Raw genomic sequence first — 6,000 nt, 5'->3', positions numbered from 1 at the left:
TTACTGCGACTTCTAGAATGTTAGCAACACCCCTAGCCCTTATCCAGTAGATGCCAGTAACCACTTCCTCCTGTCATGACAACAAAAGATGGGTCTCCCAACATTGCCAAACATCCCGTGGTTGACAAATTCACCACCAGTTAGGGGCTGCTCGTATAAATACATGCACTGAAGGAGCAGAGCCTGAGGCTCTAGAAGGTGTTAGGGTAAAGGAAGGGGAGCCTGTAGTCTCTAGTCTAGGGAATCCCAGTAGGAACCTGACAACCATGCATTCTCCTCTCGCCTTCCCACGGCCCATGAGCTGTGGCTTTTACGGCAAGTCTGGGGAATGGGAGAAGGAAACACAAGGCAAACAGGGCTTGGACAAAAACTGACCTAGACTCCAGTAAACTAGAGGTAAAATTGTCAGGCTTAGAGGTAAATGGATCAGTGCTCTTTGAATTCAGGAAATAGATTAGTAGAATTTGTGCAAATAAAGCTCTGAGACTTCTGAGCACTTTATATTATTCACTAATAAGAAGGCATAAATCTGCCATGTAAAGGATTGTCCAGTCAGCCACAGGGTAATGTCGAATAAAATAAACTCTGGACATTGGCAAAGAGGGATTTTATTTGACAGGATTATAATAAGGAGAAAGGGGTTGTTGCAATGGTCACAGAGGTAATGGTAACAGAGTGCTCCCACTGGGAGACCTGCCAGCATCTCAGGGCCAAGCAAAGAGGGTTTTATTTTACTGTGAGAGTAACAAGAAAGAGCCAGGTTTGGACAGTGGGATGGACCAGCCGAGCTGGTGGAAGCAGCGGGGTGGCGGGGAGGAACAGTAGGGGAGAGCCCCTTGCATCCTGAGCTCAACCTGTTTTTAGGAGGGGTTTCTTCCTTTTTTTTTTTTTTTTAAGATTGATTAATTGATTTGATAGAAAGAGAGATTGAGAGGGATAGATGGAAGTAGTAGCAGAGAGAGTCTTCAGCAGACTTTGTGCTGAGTGTGAATTTGATGAAAGCTCGATCTCACAACCCTGAGATCATGACCCTGAAATCATGACCTCAGCTAAAACCAGTATTTGGTTGCTTAACCAACTGAGCCACCCATGCACCCCCTCAGGAGGGGCTGCTTAAACAGGGTTGTAGGCTGGAGCAGGCTGAGGACAGGTCAACATTCAGGGTCCTGGAGAAAGGACAGAAGCACCTGAATTTGGGTGAACTGAATTTGTGAACAAGCTCCTTGCTCCAGGTGGTCCGTGGGTGTGAGCCATTCAGCTAATCATTTATGAGGCAAAGAATGGGTATTTGGGGGGGTCCCTATCTGAGGCAAATAAGGGGGACATCCAGGAGTCGAAGTTTCAGAGCTTAGCTCTTAGGAACCATCCAGAGGCAAGACCCGAAAACAAACCTCTTTTCGGGACCTACAGGGTTTGAGTAAGCCAGGCCTCCTGACACCCTTCCCACCCCTGGCTTCTAGCATGTTAAGTGGAATTCCTGCATCTCTGGGCATGGATAATAGTGACCACTGTAAGCTCCTTGAGGGCGGAGCCACCATTGACTCCATGACTCCCACCCTAGTCCCCACACAAAGCCTCACCCACTGGGAAAGCTAGTAGGCTGTAACTTTGGCTTCCAACTAACGATATTTACACTACTCCCAGAAACACAATTCTACCAAAATCTTCTTCTTAGCTTACCAGAGACTGCTACCTGCTCTAATAAGCTTCTTGAGATTTTTTTTTTTTATGAAATTGCTTTTGGATGTAAGCAAGTGAAACTTTCTATTAAAAACTACCTTTTATTTTATTTACATAAGAGTATTTGGTTGCAGAACTGAGAATGTTTTTATGGCATTGGGATGCATTTAAATTATATTCAGGACATTATCAGCAGGACTTTGAGGCCAGTTTAGTATAGACACCTTTGAATACAGTGGACAGGGCAAAAAACATCTGAGTTTCCCTTCCATCAGCAAAAACTGTGCTTGAGAAAAGCCAACAAAATGCAGTCCACTGATGGCTGCAAAAATCTTCAACCATCTAAACTTTCCATTTCCTGTAATAGTTCCCTTAAAATGCTCCCCCTCATTAAATCCCCATATCCAGTTTCATATGCTTCTTTTCAGTTTTTACATCTCCTTCCTGTTTCCTCCCCATCTGTCCTTCAGAGATGGCCTTTTGTTAAATTCTTATCAACAGTCATTTATTTGCCTTTGGAAGGTTCTCACTGCTTTGTTGAACTCTGTCCCATTTACTGCTTCAGTCTCTGCTGTGCCTGTTTCTGGCCAGAATGTGGCAGGGACTCCAGATTCTACCACGATGCTCGAAGCACCACAGAACCCAGGTGCAGAGATGGTTTTCTGGCAGATTGTGCGGTCCCAGGGATGAACACCTGGCCCAAGACCTTTTTTTTTTTTAATTTTTTTATAGAAGTGGAGTTGACATACGAGGTTGTATTAGTTTCGGGTGCACTACATAGCGATTTGACAACTCTGTCCATTACTCAATGCCCCCGACAATGAGTACAGCTACCATCGGTCATTCTACAGTGTTATTACACTATTTCTGACTACTCCCTATTCTGTAGTTCTCATCCTCATGATTTACTTAGTTTAGAACTCACAGTTTGTACCTCATAATTCCCTTCACCTACTCTGCCCATTCTTCCCTTTGGCAACCACCAGTTTGTTTTCTGTATTTATGAAACTGTTTCTGCTTGGGATTTTTTGTTTTGGTTTGGTTTTGGCTTTGGTTTTGGTTTGGTTTTGGTTTTGGTTTTGGTTCCACACATATAAGTGAACTCATATGGTTCCCTCTTGGTCCATCCATGCTGCCACAAGTGGCACAATCACCTTCTTTTCAATGACTGAGTAATATTCCATCATCACAATCTCTTCCACCAATGCACCACAATCTCTTTACCCATTCGTCTATCAATGAACGCTTAGATTGCTTCCATATCTTGGCTATTAGAAGTAATGCTCCTGTAATAAACACAGAGGTGCATATATCTTCTAGAATTAGTGATTTCATTTTCTTTATGTAAATGCCCAAGAGTGGAATTCCTGTATCATATGGTATTGTTATTGTTAATTTTTTGAGGACTGTCCAGACTTTTCTATAGCAACTGTGCCAATTTACATTCCCACCAACAGTGGGCGAGGTTTCCCTTTTCTCCACATCCTTGTCAACACCAGTTATTTCTTGTTGTTGTTGTTGCTGTTGTTGTTGTTGTTTTCTAGTAGTCTGACCCAAATCTTTATAAACACAAAACACACCCCTCTTTTGCCACATCATAAATAACAGCATGCAACACAGATAAGGTAGGAGAGTTTTGCTTCTTAGGGAGGAAAACAGAATGAATCGCCATTTGTGAAATCAAATGATAGTGGTTAAAACCAGAACAGTTTCTAGTTTTGAGTGTACTGGATTATTCATGGCCATGTTTGCCATGTGTGAAGGGTCCTCTGACCTACTCTTTCAAGTAACAAGCCAATTATCTTAAGGCTAGCAATATGATTTATAGTGATAAAGGCAGTAGGTCTCATGTCAGCCTGTTACCAAAGCCTTAGAAATCTCTAGTAAAGACTTCTTCAATTAGATCAGTGTCTCCTTCTTCCTTCATTCAACATCTGGATCATCTTTTAAAATGTAAGTGCAAGGATCTATAGACAAAGCAGTCATTTCCAGTCTCAGGTACGTGTGCCCTCCAGCCCCTAAACTTTTTCTTTATTCTGAAACATTTTGATTTGTTTTTAATGTAACAGATAAAAGTATGCAGATAGGAGCACCCGGGCTCAGTGGGTTAAGCCTCTGCCTTCGGCTCAGGTCATGATCTCAGGGTCCTGGGATCAAGTCCCGCATCCGGCTCTCTGCTGGGCAGGGAGCCTGCTTCCTCCTCTCTCTCTCTCTCTGCCTGCCTCTCTGCCTACTTGTGATCTCTCTCTGTCAAATAAATAAAATCTTTTAAAAAAAAGTATGCAAATAATATGATATACAAAATCACTTCCAGCTGCAACCTTCTACACATTGCTGTTTCGCAGAGAGAATAGAAAAGGAGGTATTCCCAGGAGGAGCAAAGGGGTTCTTCTATGGAATTCTGTGTCTCAGGAAAATAAAGATTTGAACAGGCCTCTTATTAAACATCAAGCAGCAGGTTGTCCCTTGGTTTCCTTGATGTTGGGAGTAAGAAGCAGAGAAATCAGATTTAAGCAATTTTGGATAAAGAGGTGAGAGTACTCAGACAAAGAAAAATGTAGTTACAATTCTGAGCATTGGTATAGGCTCTTTCAAAAACCTAAGGAAAACTCCACGTATGTAAAATTCAGGGATTACCTGTACAGTTTCAGGAGGATTGTTCGTGCCATTTTCAGAATCCTGCTCTAGACTCTACAGTCTCTAAAACTCTACAACACATTTGCTATCACCTTCCAGATCCTTCCTCTAGAATCTGATCTATTGTAGTACCAAAAGGATCCTCAATATCTATTTGTTTAAAGAAAACCCCCTCTGGGAGCTCATGGATTTGTGCGGAAACCATGTCAAAACAGTCAGATTCTAACTAAAAAGAATACTATTTTTATTAATTATTTTTATTAACATATAATGTATTATTTGCCCAAGGGGTACAGGTCTGTGAATCATCAGGCTTACACATTTCACAGCACTCACCATAGCACATCCCTCCCCAATGTCCATAACTCAACCACCCCCTCCATACAAAAGAATACTATTTTAAAGGTGTTTTTTGTGTAGAATATGTCCTAGTCAAGGAAGGAGAAGAAGGAAGAAAGGAAGGGAGGAAGGAGAGAAGGAAGGAAGGAGGAAAGAAAGGAAGGAAGGAAGGAGAGGCAAATGAATGAAGGGAGGGAGGGAGAAAGAAAGAAGTGAAGGAGGAAAGAAACCTATGTAACTTTTCTTTTTTTTTTAAGATTTTATTTATTTATTTGACAGAGAGACACAGTGAGAGAGGGAACACAGGCAGGGGGAGTGGAAGAGGGAGAAGCAGGCTTCCCATTGAGCAGGGAGCCCGATGTGGGGCTTGATCCTAAGACCCTGGGATCATGAACTGAACCAAAGGCGACGCTTAATGACTAAACCACCCAAGTGCCCCCGACTTGTAACTCTTCAAGGAATATATAATACTTTTAAAGTAGGAAAATTCTAACTCTAGCAGAAGTATGGAGTTGAGTTTATATAACATATGTCATGGCTAATGCATGACAAGATAAATGTCCACATTTGCTGCTTTATGCTTCATTCAAAGTCTTGGGTCCCCTTCATGACTCCTTAATTTTTTGAGAACTCTCCAAACTATTTTATATTGTGACTGCACTGATTTACATCCCACCAACAGTATGTGAGGCTTCCCTTTTCTCCACATACTTGTAAACACTGGTTATTTCTTGTCTTTTTTTTTTTTTTTAATACAAGTCTGACCCAATTCTTTATAAACACGAAACAGTTTTCCATGCAACAACAAGACCTTCTTCTAGTTCCTTTTCAACTGCCAGGGGATGAGGTTCTGATGTCCGTCCCCCAATCAAACCATATGCATTTTTTCCTTTGTCAAAATTTGCTGAAAACAAAGATAACCATTCAAACCATCTGCCAGTCCAAGCAGATTAAATGTATTATTTTTAATTTAAAATGTACCCAGAAAAGGAACATCATTCAGCCACAAAAAAAGGAAATCCTACCATTTGCAACAACATGGTAGAAACTTGAGGGCCTTGTATTAAGTGAAATAGATCAGGGAAAGACAAATACTGTATGATCTCACTTGTATGTGGACTCTTTAAAAAAAAAAAAAAAAAAGCTGATAGGTGTCTGGGTTGCTCAGTCGGTTAAACATCCAACTTGATTTCAGCTCAGGTCATGACTCAGGGTCCTGGGATTGAGACCCAAGTCGGGCTCTGCACTCAGTATGGAGTCTTCTTGAGATTCTTTCTCTCCCTTTCCTTCTGCCCCTCCCCTGTTCTCTCTTTTTCTCTCAAATAGACCTTTAAAAAAATAAGA

The sequence above is a fragment of the Lontra canadensis genome, unplaced genomic scaffold, assembly GCF_010015895.1.
Source record: "Lontra canadensis isolate GAN:19392208 unplaced genomic scaffold, GSC_riverotter_1.0 scaffold13, whole genome shotgun sequence".
Classification (NCBI taxonomy): Eukaryota; Metazoa; Chordata; class Mammalia; order Carnivora; family Mustelidae; genus Lontra; species Lontra canadensis.
The sequence above is the reverse complement of the archived record's forward strand: the minus strand, read 5'-3'. Positions refer to the sequence as shown.